This window comes from Erythrolamprus reginae, chromosome 1 (assembly GCF_031021105.1).
Source record: "Erythrolamprus reginae isolate rEryReg1 chromosome 1, rEryReg1.hap1, whole genome shotgun sequence".
In the NCBI taxonomy this organism is placed as follows: domain Eukaryota; kingdom Metazoa; phylum Chordata; class Lepidosauria; order Squamata; family Dipsadidae; genus Erythrolamprus; species Erythrolamprus reginae.
This window is the reverse complement of record NC_091950.1, coordinates 80,965,749-80,983,303: the sequence shown is the minus strand read 5'-3', so window position 1 is coordinate 80,983,303 and position 17,555 is coordinate 80,965,749. Positions and strand designations below refer to the sequence as shown.

General features: G+C 38.6%; 1 long non-coding RNA gene across 4 annotated transcripts in view; it reads left to right on the top strand.

Moving 5' to 3' along the window:
• LOC139169789 (uncharacterized) overlaps nucleotides 1-17,555 on the top strand; it is a 45,037-nt gene that overhangs the window by 10,022 nt on the left and 17,460 nt on the right. For all 4 annotated transcript variants that reach the window (XR_011559524.1, XR_011559522.1, XR_011559523.1 and 1 more), the window contains exon 3: nucleotides 2,481-2,533. This is a non-coding gene — a long non-coding RNA (uncharacterized lncRNA). The remainder of the gene's footprint in view (nucleotides 1-2,480; nucleotides 2,534-17,555) is intronic.

Sequence of the window (17,555 nt, the reverse complement as noted above, 5' to 3'; positions counted from 1 at the left end):
GGTGTAACAGCTAGATCCAGATTGTCAAGGAAGTGACATGAGGTTGTATACTCGAGAGGTGACACGGAGCTGGGCCCAGGAGATTGTCACCGCCTCCTTGGGGAGGGGGTCCTTCCCGGCTCCTTATAAGGAGGCACTTGTGCGCCCCCTCCTCAAGAAGCCTTCCCTGGACCCAGCCGTGCTTAATAACTACCGTCCAGTCTCCAACCTTCCCTTTATGGGGAAGGTTGTTGAGAAGGTGGTGGCGCTCCAACTCCAGCGGTCCTTGGAAGAAGCTGATTATCTAGGGCCTCAACAGTCGGGTTTCAGGCCCGGTTACAGCACGGAAACTGCTTTGGTTGCGTTGATGGATGATCTCTGGCGGGCCCGGGACAGGGGCTTGTCCTCTGTCCTGGTGCTTCTTGACCTCTCAGCGGCTTTCGATACCATCGACCATGGTATCCTTCTGCGGCGACTGGAGGGGTTGGGAGTGGGAGGCACTGTTCTCCAGTGGTTCTCCTCCTACCTCTCCGGTCGGTCGCAGTCGGTGTTAGTGGGGGGTCAGAAGTCGACTTCTAGGTTTCTCCCTTGTGGGGTACCTCAGGGGTCGGTCCTCTCCCCCCTGCTATTTAATATCTACATGAAACCGCTGGGTGAGATCATCCAAGGGCATGGGGTGAGGTATCATCAATATGCAGATGATACCCAGTTGTACATCTCCACCCCATGTCCAGTCAGCGAAGCAGTGGAAGTGATGTGCCGGTGCCTGGAGGCTGTTGGGGACTGGATGGGTGTCAACAAACTCAAACTCAATCCAGACAAGACGGAGTGGCTGTGGGTGTTGCCTCCCAAGGACAATTCCATCTGTCCGTCCATTACCCTGGGGGGGAACTACTGACCCCCTCAGAGAGGGTGCGCAACTTGGGCGTCCTCCTCGACCCACAGCTGACATTGGAACATCACCTTTCGGCTGTGGCGAGGAGGGCGTTTGCCCAGGTTCGCCTGGTGCACCAGTTGCGGCCCTATTTGGACAGGGAGTCATTGCTCACAGTCACTCATGCCCTTATCACCTCGAGGTTCGATTACTGCAACGCTCTCTACATGGGGCTACCTCTGAAAAGTGTTCGGAAACTTCAGATCGTGCAGAACGCAGCCGCGAGAGCCATCGTGGGGCTTCCCAGATTCGCCCACGTTTCTACAACACTCCGTGGCCTGCATTGGCTGCCGATCAGTTTCCGGTCACAATTCAAAGTGTTGGTCATGATCTTTAAAGCCCTACATGGCATTGGACCAGAATACCTCCGGAACCGCCTACTACCGCACGAATCCCAGCGGCCGATAAGGTCCCACAGAGTTGGCCTTCTCCGGGTCCCGTCGACTAAACAATGTCGTCTGGCGGGCCCCAGGGGAAGAGCCTTCTCTGTGGCGGCCCCGGCCCTCTGGAATCAACTCCCCCCGGAGATTAGAACTGCTCCCACCCTCCTTGTCTTCCGTAAACTACTTAAGACCCATCTATACCACCAGGCATGGGGAATTTGAGACACCTTTCCCCCAGGCTTATTATAATTTATGTTTGGTATGTATGTGCTGTTTGGTTTTTTAAATTGATAGGGTTTTTAGTTTTTTCTTAATATTAGATTTGTGCCTGTACAATATTGTTTTATCTCTTGTTGTGAGCCGCCCCGAGTCTTCGGAGAGGGGCGGCATACAAATCTAATAAATTATTATTATTATTATTATTATTATTATTATTATTATTATTATTGAACCTATATACTGAATATTTATTTATTTATTTATTTATTTATTTATTTATTTATTTATTTATTTATTTATTTATTTATTTATGATTTGATTTGTATGCCGCTCCTCTCCGAAGACTCAGTATACATTGAGGGAAGGCAGATTGCAAGTTTGTAGTTTCAAAATAGGGAGCAAAAAGTATCAAAAACTGCTTGAATAGATGACAGTAATCTGATAACTCAAATATGCAAACATGTAATAATGAAAGTCAGAGTATACAGTGAAAAAAACCTGTGATTAAATATTAAAAAGATCAAACTAATGACCACAGATAGCAGCAACCAAAAGTGACAGTGATTTTTTTGGGGGTGGGGGTGGTGCAGGGGTGGGCTACTGCCCAGACGGGGGGAAACGCAGTGGGGTAGCGAAAATGGAGATCCACCCCAGAGCACCCAAAATGCACTGAAAGAAAATGCAGGGCGTCCTGCAGAAGCCACGCCCACAGGGTGGTAGTAAAAATTTTGGTAGCCCTTTACTGTGTGTGTGTGTGTGTGTGTGTGTTTTAGGATTGGTTAGCAAAAGGAAAGAAGCAGGAGTTCAAAAGAAAGCAGAAACTAACACTTGAGGCAGTAATGAAGGCCTTAGAAAAAAGACTCAATTGCATAAATGTTCGCAGTGATAATTCAAGAGATACTCATTTTCTTTTTTTAATTTCTAATTTTCTGATTTCTAATTATATCCCATTTCCCTTTCCACAGTGGAAGACAGTATATACTGCCGCCTCTTCTCCAGTCATGCAATATAGTCTCTGGTAGGAATAATAATTTATCTTGTGTCATCTTGGGAACTTGTCTGGTTATGAATGGGTTTAAACTGGGTCTTCTTTATTCTATTCATTTATGCAAATATGCTCTTGATATGCACTCATTGATCTGGAGGTAATTTTTCTATCCAGAATGTCTATGGAGATTCTCGGTCATCCAGGTCATGGTTATCCCAAAGGCACTTTTTCAAGAGGCAACTGGACTTCCTGGTTTTTCTTTGAAGATGTTTCGCTTCTCGTTCATGATGAGGAATGTTCTTGGTTGAGAACCAAAATGTGGAAGAGGAGTGAAAAGTCTTCAAAGAAAAACCAGAAAGTCTAGTAGCCTCTTGAAAAAGCATCTTTGGGTCTATCCAAAATGATTTGTTATAAGCAGGTGCGGTCAAAAGTATTGCAACAATTCTTTTGTGTTAGTTTCTATCTGTAGAATAAAGCTTCTGTGTTTGATCATAAGTGGAGACTGCTTCATGAGCTCCATATGACATCAATGAATATTTGTGGTCAGAAATATTTTAAAGCCCTTGCCTTTTAAGCTGTATCAACACCAGTGAATATATGGAAGGCGAAGGCTGCTTTGTACAAAAATGGTTAAAGAAATCTAAGTTTAGTTGCAATGGATTAGTGTTGGGGTTCTTTTGAGAACATAATATGTAGCCATTAATTTGTAGGGTTATTTAAGCAGTGGCTTCTTCCCACAAGGGTAGTCTTAAATAGTGGTATATTTTCATCCCAATTCCCATTATTTAATTAAAAGTAAATTCTGTATTTCCCAATAGACCTTCTTGCAATGCACATTAGGAAAGATATTGCATTTCTCTGTTTTCCTCTGGTCCTTCCAATGATATGTGAATGGCAAGCATTGTATGAAATGTAATAAACTTTAGTTTTATTTTCTTTGGGATGTGGAGCCTTGAGAACTTTCCCTGAAAGGTTGGATATCAAATGTTAAAGTAATAAACGTAACACAGAAAAACAGGTTTTTAATAGTGGTCACATTATAATATGGAGTACTTATAAAACTTCACAATATACAGTACACTTTTGGTTTGATGAAAGAGGTTCTCTTAAACAGTTGATAATAGGGAATGTTGTAGCACTCTGATTAATATTGCTGTGTAAATTTCTACTTGTTTTGATTTGGTCTAAGGCACCAAAAATAAGCTGCAGAAATTTTAACTGCTTCGTGAGAGCCAGTTTGGTGTAAGCATTGGGTTAGGCCAGTGCTTCTCAAAAAATGGGGCGAGACCCACTTGTATGTGTGTGGAGTGATGCCGGGGTGTGTGTGACCCTGGGGAACGTGCTTTTTTTTGCCGCAGTGAGTAGCGGCTTTATTTGCACCGAACAATTGCACAAAGCACAGAGCAGGAGATATGAAGTGCAGATAACAAACCCTTAAGAGACGCCATGGAGAAATATTTATCAGGGATGAAAAGAAAGGAGGAGAGAGACGGATACAATGAGACAAATGTAAATCTTCCAAAAGCTAAGACGAGGAAATATTATGAAGCGTATGTAGCACTTGGCTTCACTGTAGCTACAGTGGGAGGTGAGTTACTGGTAAGTTTACTGTGTCTAAAAATGTTGGCAGTGGACAGCATGAAGCCAAATAAATTAAGGCGTCACTCAAACACATTACATCTCAACCACCCTGATTAACCGCTTGAGTTTTTTCAGTGAAAATGTGCCGAATATTGCAAACAATCATCCCAGTGGAGAGTTGGCGTGGGGCGTGAAATGTTTACTTCTTCCTGGGGGGGGGGGGGAATAACTGGAAATAATTGAGAAGCACTGAGTTAGACACTCTGAGTTTTAGTCCCACCAGAGGGGCTAAAGCCAGAGGGATGACCTTAGGCCAGTCATTTTTTCTGAGCCTGGGAAAGGAGGCAATGGCAAACCATTTCTGAAAAACCTTGCCAAGAAAACTGCTGGGATTTGTCCAGGCAGGCTTTGCGATTCAGACATGATTGAATGGAAGGGGGTGGGGGCAAATTCCTAGTTTGTGCCTATTTGCAGAATTATGAAATCCATTAAGTAAAAATGTTCCATTTGGAAAGGCAGAATTCCAGCAAAGCTTCTAATTTTTCCACTGATTGATAGATTTGGAGTACTTTGTAGAGCTGTCTGCACAATGCCAAGAGCTTGGTGTGTGCCAGCCTACCTACCTTACATGAACTTGCTAAGTATCTGTTTTCTGATGACTTCTCCCAAAACGTCCTCGTAGCTTTTGTCTTAACTACTCTTCCCAAATGTCAGAGAAAGAAAAGAGAACCAAACAAATCCAAGCTATTTTTATTTACTTTTGTCAAGCATTTTATTGATTCCAGAAGTGGATTTATTTATGTTTTATAATATCACATGCCTGGAAAATTGTGTATTTGCACAATTTTCCTCTTGCAAAGCAAGAGAAATAATGAAATAAAAATGGAAAAATAGTTGGTACAGTTATGAAAAAAGATGAATGTACTTAAATAATTTTAATTAATTTCGTTAAGAGTTGATCTGGTTGGATCATCATCAAAGTTCCTTTTTTGCCTATACACAATATCACCTCTGCTAATTGCCCTTTGATTCTGGATAATTTTTGTAATTAAGTGACAGAAATTTGTTCTGAGTAATACATTTCTCAGCATGAAAGTGTAAAGTACTGGGTTTACCCTATGGCATTTGCTAGTTTTACTTGTTCATTTTATAAATATTTTTTTTTAAAAAATAATTTTTATTGGTTTTATAGGTTTACATAAAACAAACATATAACAGTGCACAGTGCATGTGCCCGTCACCTAACAACACACACACCCCATCACCCCCACCACCCCTACAAGAGGATTCAATTTTTTTTACTTATTTATCTATCTATTAATCCTTAGCTCTATCTTGAACAAATATTACTGAAAGAGTAATTGTAATTTATTTTTCATATTTAAATCACAGATTCTACTTAACATATAGTCTTTTACCTTGTTCCATCGCACCATCAGCTTCTCCAATTTATTCTCATCAAAATTATTTAATCTTATTTCCATAATTTCAAAATTTATGTGATCCACCATATACCAGTACCAATTTTGTACTGTCCATTTTGTAGAATCTTTCCATCCTAATACCATCACCACTTGAGCACTTTCCAATGCTGCGGTTTTAATTTCCTTAAATTCTCCTAGTTCCCTATATTTAATTAAAATTGCTATTTCTTTTGTAATAATCCAGTTAATGTTTAACATTTTATTAATTTCATTCTGGACTACATTCCAGAATTTCTGAATTTCTGCACACTCCCAGATCATAAGTTCCGTAAACTTCTTAAAACCCACCTTTGCCGTCAGGCATGGGGGAATTGAAACATCCCCCCCCTGGGCACGTTGAATTTATATATGGTATGCTTGTGTGTGAGTCTGTTAGTTTGTGGGGTTTTTTAAATCTTTAAAATTTTAAATTGTTGATTACTTATGATTTGTCTTTTTACATGTTGTGAGCCGCCCCGAGTCTTCGGAGAGGGGCGGCATACAAATCCAAGTAATAAATAAATAAATAAATATGCATAAAAATTCCTTTTTTCTGGCAGCCGTGCCAACATTTGCCCTTCTCTTTCCCCTGGAAGTGTGCAATTTGTACAGGTGTATAATACCATTTATGTAAGATTTTTCTTCTCATCTCTCTAACTCTCGTATTTTTAATCTTGTATATATCTTCTATTGTTTCTTTCATTTCTCTTTCATCTATTTGTAAATCATCCTGCCAACATCTTGTTAAACTTTTTGTTACTTCTTCTTCCATCTGCAATAGCATTCTATATATATTACCGGCTTGTGCTTTACTTTCATTTATCTTTTCACTTATTATTTTTTCTAAACTATTTTCTTCCCGTAAAAAGGCTTCTTTATTCTCACTTTTGTTTAAGTATGTACATATTGCATTAATCTGCAACCATTTCTGTTTACCAATCCACCATTCCAATCTAGTTCTACTAACTCTTCCATCTTTCTCATATAATTGTTCAATTCTCATTATCCCTTTACTATTTAATATTTTAATAATTCTACTTAGGTTAACATCATCCCCTATATTCAATACATGTAACGTTGATAGCCTGGATACCTTTATTCCACTTGTCTTCTGCCATTTAAGCCATATTTCTAAACATGCTTTAAAAGGATCACTTAAGGTACTGGTTTCAATTCTACTCCAATTTTTAAATAATAGTTCTTTGTTATTTATATTATTAATTTCTTTTTCTAATTCTACCCATTTCTTTTCCCCCCATAACTGTAGCTCCATTAACCTTTCCATTTGAAATGCATTTCTATATAATACTAGACATGGGCTGCCCCAACCTCCCTCTTTCTCTTGTGCAAACTGCCAATGCTTCCTTATTCTGGGTTTTTTATCTCCTTCAATCCAAAAATTTAGTCTATTATCCCATTCTCTTAATTTTGCCTCAGGAAAACTACCAGGTAGAACCTGAAACAAATACATCATTTTTGGTATTATCATCATCTTAAGGGCCCTAATCTTAGCCATTCTTCCTAACTTTTTACCCTTCCAATTTTTAATCTGCTTCTGGATTTTTTTCCATATTAGGTTATAATTAGCCGTTACTATTTTTATTGGATTCTTGAATAACCAAATTCCCAAATATTTCATTTTTTTACAACCTAGTTTCAGTCCTGAAGTTTTTTGAATCTCGATTTGCTCTTTAGGGCCAGTATTTAAACATATTATCTCTGATTTGTCTATATTAACCTTAAGTCCAGATTGATCTTTAAATTCCTGAAGTAGTATCATTATTCTTTTCATCATTTCAATTGGGGTTTCAGACATCACTATAGCATCATCTGCAAATAAGTTTAATTTCAATTCAAGTTCCCCTATTTGATAGCCTCTCCATTCCTTATCATTTCTAATTTTGTTTGCTAGGGTCTCAATTGCTAATGCAAATAACATTGGGGATAGTGGGCAACCCTGCTTAGTTCCATTTTGAATTTTAACCATTTCTATTCTATTGCCATTTACTCTGATTTGAGGCACATTATCCTTATATATTGTTTCTATAACTCTACAAAATATGTTTCCCATATTTAAGTCTTTACATAATTGAAATAGGTAGTCATGGTTAACTTTGTCAAAAGCCTTATAAACATCTAATTTTAAAATGCTTAATTTTCTTTTGGTACTGGTAGCATGGTGTAAAACATTGACCACGTTTCTTATTGGTTCATAAATTTTCCTTCCTTTCACAAATCCATATTGATCTTCTCCAATTTTTTTGGGTAATATATTCTCCACCCTATTTGCCAATATTTTCATAAATATCTTATAATCCTGATTTAATAGGCTGATGGGGCGATAAGAACTCGGGTCCATTAAATCACGATCTGGTTTTGGGACCGTTATAATTTCTGACATTTTCCACGCCTGTGGAGTTTCAAAAGTTTCCATTACATTATTAAACAATTTCTCCATATGCGGTAATAATTCATTCATATACACTTTATAATATTCAGCAGTAAAACCATCTGGACCTGGAGCTTTGGCAGGTTTCAATCCCTTAATAACTCTAGATATCTCCTCACTTGTGATTTTTGCATTTAACATTTGACTATCTTCTTCCTTTAATTTCTTTTTAACCTCTGAGGTTTGCAAAACAACATACTCTTTTTTATATAATTCCCCATAAAAATCTCTCATTATTTTTTCCATTTCTACATTACTACGTTTTATTACACCATCCTTATCTTTTAAAGCAGAGATGTAAGATTTCTCTTTTCTTTTTTTCAAATAGTGTACCATTGGCTTCATTGATTTGTTACTCCAACCTCTAATTCTATGTTTCATAATCATCTTCATTTTATTCCATCTTTCTTCATCAAGTAATTGTAATTTCTTTTTCTTAAATGATAATAATAAATTCCATTCTCTATTTCTTGTAATTTTTAAAGTTTCTTGGATTAAATCTATTTCTTTTAATAAATTATTCCTCTTAACATCCCAGGATTTCCTAGTAAAAGCTTCAGTACTAATGCAGTTACCCCTCGTTACTGCTTTATGTGTATCCCAAACTATTGTTTGTTTAATCTCACCTGTTGCGTTAATACAAAAGAATCCATTAAGTTCCCTTTGTAATTTAATTCTACTCTCCTCATTTGCTGAGACAATGGGGTTATACCTCCAAATTCTTTGTTTGCTACAAACCTCTATCTCTATCACAGCCAACAGAGGAGCATGGTCTGATAGCCAAATAGTTTTTACTTCCGCTTTCTTAAACTTTACCTTATCTGTTTTATTAATTAACATATAGTCTATACAGCTAAATTTATTATGTCTTGCAGAATAGAAAGTATCTCTATTAACTACGTTTTCATGAAGATCCATCATATTAATTTTATTTAGATGTAACTTTTTCTTTTCCCCCTTCCCTGTTGTTAATTCCAAATTAAAATCGCCTGCTAAAATCACTATACCTTCCGCAAAATTATCTAGTTTCCGTTTTACATTTATTATAAATTGTTTTGCATTTACGTTAGGGGCATAAATAACTGCTAAGGTTACTAACTTGTTTCTTATTTTCCCCTTAATAAATAACATTCTGCCATCATTGTCCCTTTTAATATTACTTAACTGAAATTGCACTCTTCGGTGAAACAAGATGGCGACTCCTTTTGCCTTATTCGTTCCTCTCGACTCATAAACTTTCTGCCACTCAGTATTTGTAACTAATCTGTCTGTTTTTTCCCTTCCCTTATGAGTTTCTGATAAAAATAAAACATCTGCCTTACTGTCCTTAGCCAGCTTCATGATTCTATAACGCTTTTTCTGTGATGAGAGACCATTTACATTCAGCGATAATAACCCTATATCACCCATTTACGTAATTTAAATGCATTTCCCCTTCCAACAAAACAGAGCCTACCGGAAAAATGTTTTTTTGTTACAATGAATCCCCACCCTGGTGCCCCTATCCTGCCCCCCCCCAGGGGGAGGCAATGAAAAAAACTTCCGTTACTAAGAGGCACTCCTGGATCTGCGTTCCCTCAGAAAGCCCCCCCTTCTTCTCCATTTTACAACATAATAAAAGATTCCCCCCTCCTTCCCTCCTCTCCCCTTTTTAACTAGCGAGAACAGCCAAAAAAGAAGTACAGAAAAAAGATTAATTAGTTGAAAAACTTGATACCATATTAGCAAGTCAACTCAGTTCAGTTTATTATTTTTTCTTCTGTCGAGTAACCCTTGGCTCGTCTTTCTTCTCTGCCTGGAGTGAGGCCAGTTCTCTTTGAAGTGCTGCAATCTTCTCCCCCTTACTTTGCCCTGCATCACGGAACGGTTGGAGAAACGACTCTTCTTCTTCTGCATCTGGCCGATCCACCGATGACTGGCTCTGGTTTGCTCCCTCCGGATTTAACCCCAATTGGAAAAGCAGCTTTCTTCCCTCTTCTAACGATCTCGCCTGGAAAACCTTGGAATCTTTAAACACAATTATTATAGCAGGATAACGCCACGAAAACCTGATCCCATTTTCATAAAGTTGGGAGGACACCTCTCTCATCTGGTTTCTCATCTTAAGGGTTTCAGCAGACAAATCTTTTAAAACACGTATTGGAAAAGCTTTGTAACGTAAGTTTAAAATCTGTTTCAACTCTTTAAATATTTCAGCAGCTCTCCTTTCTGAAACAAACCTTACAATAATGTCCTTTGAGTCCCCCCGATTGCGGGATCCAAAAGCCCAATGCGCTCTTTCAAATTCTTGCAACTCACATTTAACTTTATTCTCAGTGAACCATTGAAGGATTTCTTGAATAAGTTGTTTACTCTCCGCAAAATCTTTGGGGAAACCTCTCAAGCGAAGATTAGACCTGCGCTGTCTGTCCTCCAAGTTAATGATACGAAGTTCCTGGCGAGATTTTCCCACCTCCAGTTTCCCAATTCTTTGATCTTGTGCTTTGGATTGTTCTTTCAATTCTGTCATTCCGACTCCGACTGCAGATAATTCCTTTTTCATATCTTGGAGCAGTCTCCCCATATCAGCAAAAGCTTTAAGCAGCGAATCCATCTTTCCCTCCAACTCCAAAGTAGACGCCATCTTCCCTTTGTTCTCGCTTCTCCACGCAAACACGTTAAAAACAATTACTTGCTTCAACTTTTAACTCCTTCTAATCAAGTTTTTCCACAGCTTGTACCGTTCGCTCTCCTCTCAATCCGCTTTCACCAAGCTAGAGAGGGTTGTTGAGGGTTAACTTTTCCTTTTCCACATATAGGAGCTTTCTTTCGGAGCGTTTAGCTAGTGCAACGCATGCGCAGATCCCCCTGTTCATTTTATAAATAGAACACGTACACACACACACACACAATAAATAAATATCCTTACAGCATATATGTGCTGTATTTCCTCACTTTTAAATGAACATTTCATTCATTTCACAAAAATAGTTTTTATTAAACAATTTTTAAAAAAAATATTTAGTACTGGGACTAATTTTTGCTTGAACATTACATCAAAATATATTTTAAGTAAGTGGATAAATATTTTCCAAGCTAGAAAGAGGCAACTTTGATCATATATATCTCGGGGGGAACTATGCCCCAACCCCAAAATTCAAAATGACAGTGTTAAAATCTAGTAGTTGTGATTTGCTGCAAAATTTTAATAATGCTGTTAAAATATCAGAGATGGTGAGATGTCTCAGCAGTTAATACAGTGGACTTGTTGACTGGAAAACAGTCACTCCCATCCTTGCCCCAGCTCCTGCAAAATTAGCAGTTCAAAAGCATGCAAATGTGAGTAGATAAATAGGCACCACTATGGTAGGAAGGTAACAGCACTCCATGATGTCATGCTGACCACATGACGACAGAAATGTCTTCATACAGCACTGGCTCAATGGCCTTGAAATGGAGATGAGCACCTCCCCCTATAGTAAGCAATGAGTAGCACAGTAAAATCCACAGGGACTCCTAACTAAAATTACCCACTGTCAGGGTTCCAAGTAACAGACCCAAAGCAATCAAAACCCTGAGGCCTAGAGTTTCCTCAAAGTATTAATTTATTAAGAATGTCATATTGGCATGCCTGGTGTAAATCCAACTCTGAAGGACCCAAATCCAACTCTGAAGCACAAAAAAGCACAACAAAGAATGTTCTTTCTGTGCCAACTCAGGAAGCTCAAACTGCCCAAGGAGCTGCTGATCCAGTTCTACAGAGGAATCATTGAGTCTGTCATCTGTACCTCTGTAACTGTCTGGTTTGGTTCTGCAATCCAACAAGACCTATACAGACTTCAGAGGATAATCAGAACTGCAGAAAAAACAATTGCTGCCAACCTGCCTTCCATTGAGGACCTGTATACTGCACGAGTCAAAAAGAGGGATGTGAAAATATTTGCTGACCCCTCGCATCCTGGACATAAACGGTTTCAACTCCTACCCTCAAAATGTCGCTACAGAGCACTGCACACCAAGACAATTAGACACAAGAACATTTTTTTTCTCAAATGCCAAACAAATAATTCCCTCAACACTGTCACACTATTTACTAAGTCTACACTATTATTACTACTATTTTTTTCTCATCATTCCTATCACCCATTTCCTCCCACTAATGACTGTAACGTGTTGCTTGTATCCTTAAGATTTTTATTAATAATGATTGTTTCCTCATTGCTTATTTGACCCCTATGACAATCATTAAGTGTTATACCTCATGATTCTTGACAAATGTATCTTTTTCTTTTATATGCACTGAGAGTATATGCACCAAAGACAAATTCCTTGTGTGTGCAATCACACTTGGCCAATAAAGAATTCTATTCTATTCTATTCTACCCTAGGGAAGTTTTCACCACCCAAATCAAAACTCGGTGTGTGTCCCCCTCAGGTCATACATCCATCACATGGTCCAATCAGGTTGCAGTCTCAACTCTGGCTGGCTTTTATCCATGCCCTTCCAACACCTAGTGGAACATCCATGGCTCCCCCGGGAAAGAATGTTATTTTGGCTACACATCCCCCCAGCTATCTCTATCTCCCAGCCTCACATTCCCACAGTTCAAATCAGCCTTGCTGTGTTAGTCCTGAAAATGCTCCCAAAAATGACTTCAGGGCTGACAGGGCTGACAGTCACTTTGGTCTTCTCAGTTCAGTGTTACCTGGTTCCTTAATCACTTACTTTTTCATCTTCATTTCCCAAACCAAGAGTAAAAAACATGCCACAATAAGCCAAGAATGTTATGGGAATAATTAATATTAATAATATGATTATTGTGAATATATTTTATGATGGATAGGAATAAGAAGGGCTGAAAGAAGTTTTTATATTTAAAAGGTTTCCTCACGTTCAACTCAACTCAACTCATCATAATTATAAGAACATAATGGACTTATCTTTGTTGCTTTCTTGCAAACAGTAAGGAAGTAACTTGTCATTATTTTCCAGAATAGGTTTGGTGTTTTTTTGGCTTTCTAGTCAAGCTTAATGATACTGAGGTTCCCTGATGGCCTCCCATTCAAATATTAATTAGGTCTGACTTTGTTTAGTTTTGTCAAGTTCGTCCAAATCACTAGATGTTGCTGTGACAAAACACTAGGAAATCTGAAGAAGTGTCCATTGTTTGAGGTGATCCAGACAAGAAACTAAAACCATAAGTAGTAATACCAGGGGTGGGCTGCTGGAAGTTCTCAGGGGTTTGGGAGAACCTCTAGCTAAGTTTCTCTGCAGTTCAGAGGACTCCCAAATCCCATTCCTGAATAACCCTGCCCCAATTCCCTGCCCCTCCCTTCCTAGGAGTTGCCACACAGCCCATTTTGAAGGCAAATAAGCACCTGGAGACTTGGGGAGGGTAAAAAATAGGCCTATCAGAAGTTTGGAATGTCCAGAAATGAACCTGTTTTTGGCCTCCAGAGCCCAGGGAGGCCATTTTTGCCCTCCTGAATGCTCAAAGAAAGCCTCTGGAACCCAGAGAGAGCAAAAGTGCTTCCCTGCCATGGTACAGGAGACCAACTAGGCCATGCCCACCCAGCAACCAGGCAGAAAACCTTGCCAAAAATGTTGGAGCCAACCCCTGAGACAAATACCTGCATGCACATACGCGCACGCGCTCCACACACACACACTTGCTATTTAAGCAGCTCTAAACAAAGGCAGGAAGCCAATTGTTCCTCCACCCACATATTTGTCTTTAAGGGGATTCTATTTCTATTTCACTCTGTTTCATTCACATGGAGTGGAATTCTTAAGAAGAAAGAAGGAAACTCTTACATTCTTCAGGAGACTTTATAATTAGATGTGATTAATAATCTTTCCATTCAGGTTTATTTAAAGAATATATATGGCTGACATCTCATGTAGTGATCATAAGTGACTCCCAACAACCAATAAAAACAATTCAATAAAAATTAAACAACATCAAGCACCAGAGTATACCAATCAAACCGTTAGCCTCCTATGTGAATCTCTAAGTTAGCCCAATGCTTTGATGAAGACCCAGGTCTTTATGGTCTTTCAGAAGGCTAAAATGGAAGGGAGCCCTTGAATCTCAAATCAAAGGCTGTTGCAAAGGGCTGGGGCAGATATTGAGAAGATGTATCTGCAAGGCTGCATCAGATGATAATATTTAAGGGAAGAGCCTGGGTGTAATCCCACTTTATTTGACTCAGATGCCCTCTCAGGGAAGTAGTCCCACTAATAAGCTGGACCTGTGCCATGGCTTTAAAGCAAAGTTTGAATTGAGCTGTGTAGTATTATTGTGCACCTCTCAGAACAGTTATCTACAAAAAAACTTCAAACAGTTATTTGACTTACCACAGCGCAGTCAAAATAGAACTGCTCATGGTTGATAACAGTTAATGATAGTCTCAAATCTAACCTCAGATTCAATCCACACTGATTACAAGTTAGGCAGGTTGTTTATTCGTTGTTTTTCTTGTGGAATTATTAAACTAATCTTATTGTGGGATAGAAATATAAATACCCATTACAACTGCAACCTTATGTCCCAAAAATATATTGTTTTTATTGATTCGATTTGTATTGAATATGGAAGTGTGACTCTACTTTTTAGGGAAATAAACAAATGCCAAAACTTAATTAATCTTGTTGGTAAGTATTTCTGTCCTCACTTCTAGCATTTAGCAACTGCGGCCCAGTATTGCTGAATAGGCATATTTCTCCTCATGATCAGAAGACAATATATTTAGAAGGTCCTATAGATGTATGAGTCACTTTGCTTTCTGGCATACCATTGGTCAACCTCAGATATTTATTTATTTTAGAACATTTACCATTTGCCGCCTACTCACTCAATGTGACTGTAGCTTGTGAATCTACTCTTTCCTGTTTCTTCTAGGTTTGGAAAATTTGGTTTTTTAAATGTATCTTAAAGTTTATTATTATTATTAGATTTGTATGCCGCCCTGCTCCATAGACTTGGGGCGGCTCACAACAATAACAAAGACAATGTAACAAATCTAATAATTTAAAAAACACTAAAAACCCCATTATTAAAAGTAAGCATACACACAAACACACCATATATAAACTATATGGGCCCGGGGGAGATCTCTCAGTTCCCCCATGCCTGACGGCAGAGATGGGTCTTAAGAGCTTTACGAAACGCAAGGCAAGGAGGGTGGGGGCAATTCTGATCTCCAGAGGGAGCTGGTTCCAGAGGGTCTGTTACAATTTCTTCTTGATCTTAGAAAGATATGATAGCAAGGCTTTGGGTGACTGACTACCATCTTGATTTTTAAATTATTCTGACCCTTGGGCATCACAAAAAATGTTCTTTTTTTCTCCTCATCCAATGGTTTTGCCCAGGGGTGGGTTCTAACTTACCTCGCTGCTGGTTTGCTTCCTCCTGTGCTGCATGGCTGAGCCTTGTAGGCATGTACAAGCTTTGCATGCATGCACAGTGTCGTAAAAATAACCACTCCAAAAGCTGAAAACAAGACAGTGAAGCATGCACAGTGCCAAAAAATCCCATTCTGTGACATCATTGTGACATCACCAGCAGGTTACTACTAGTTCAGGCGAACTGGTCCAAACTGGGAGGAACCCACCTCTGGTTTTGCTCTAAGAAAAGTTGGAGATGCAAACAGAAGTTTAAAAGACTTTGGTTCATGAAAGTCTAATTCTCTTTTGGATTGTCCATATTTTAAATGAAATATTTTAAATGAAATTTAGGTTCTTTCATTCAATCTGAATGAAAACCTAAATTGGGTTCCAGATTTGATTTTTGATAACCCTCCACAGAAAGGAGGGAGAGTGTGGTGTTTCTGTATATTCTGGTATTGTTATAAAAGGAACATGGACTAATGTTTTGGACAGTGGAAAGACAAACCTAGAAGGCAAATGTTCAACTAATTTGTTCAAGCACTGTTTGGGAAAATTTGCTGTTGTATTGTATACGCGTGCTAATTCCTTGACTAAATGCATTTGTTTGAAGTTCCTCTTTGGTTATGGGCCCTTAGTTCAGATTTCTTTGCTGATTTGCTGCTCTGAATAGATTTGTATGCTGCTCTCTATCCATAGTTTACTTGTTTGTTTGGAGCTAACCGTAGCCTTGCAAATGTACTAGACATGAAAAAACAGGTAATTATTTTTATCCTGTCATAAAAATTTATCTGCTTACAAATGCTTATTTCCTTGCATTTTCTACTAATATGCTCCTTATTTTTTTAGAATAATTCATGAAATGTGTACTTCATTTATTAGCTGATATCTATAGTTGTGTGAATGAAGTTCCTGTTGCTCTATCAACTTCCTCTTTCCTACCCTTTTTTATACTTCCTTCTGCAAATCTGCTGCAAAGGGGATTCCCATCCTTCAACATAAACTTAGGAAACATAAAGAGAGAAGGAAAGAAAATTAATTCTTTCATTCTGTTGGCAGATAGAAATGTTTGAATACGAACTATTAAGTTTACATATTCTTCTAGTTCATCCGATAACTAGATTTTGATTGATTATTAGATGCACACGATAGAAAAGGCCAGAACATGAACTCCATAGGAAGGCTAAAATTATTTTTATTGAACTGGGCTATCATAATTGAATCTTGCAAGTCTGACTGCGCTGTCCTTGCTCCTTATGATGATGTAGTGCAGTGATTTTCAACCTTTTTTGAGCCGCGGCACATTTTTTACATTTACAAAATCCTGGGGCACACCACCAACCAAAATGACACAAAATGACACCCTAAGACACTCTCCTCTCTTTTTCCATCCCTGTCTCCTCCCCACCCTTGTGTGTGTGTGTGTGTGTATGTGTATACACACTCTTGAACCATTTCCAAAAACAGGTGAGGGCTGGGGGGTTTTCTCTCTTATTCTTTGGGTGCTTTTTATCATATGCTTTAAATCAAGAGTCACTTCTCTCTCTCTTTTGTTTCTCTCTCTTTCCTCTCATTCTCTGTCTTAATCATTTTCTCATTTCTCTTTTTTCCTCCCCTTTTTGCTCATTTCTCTCTCTCTCCCTTCCTCTCCTTTTCTCTCTCTCTCTCTTGCTTTCTCTCTCTCTCTTGCCTTCTTTCTCTCTCACTCTCTCTTTCTCTCTCTCTTGCTTTCTTTCTCTCTCTTTCTCTCTCTCTTTCTTTCTCTCTCTCTTTCTCACTCTCACTCTCTCAGCAAAAAGTTGTGAGACCGGAACCTGAGCTTCCTTCTTCACGGCACACCTGACCATGTCTCGCGGCACACTAGTGTGCCACGGCACACTGGTTGAAAAACACTGATCTAGTGAATTACAGAGTATGCCTTCCTGAGCCATTTCCAAATTTATATTCTTATGGACCTAGAAGATGCTTCAACACTTTATACTTAGCAATGAAGCCTATATATCTCTGTCAAGGTCATCTTTCAATTCTAGGCTACTTTAACCTTATATAACTGGATTTGTTTTACAACTTGAGGGAGTAGATTGGAACACTATTATAATTGTAGTAAAGTCTAAATAAACTTTTACATATTTTATTTGTTTCTAGGGAACTACAAAAGATGGTGCATAAAGCTGATTCTAGTAACAGAGTTAC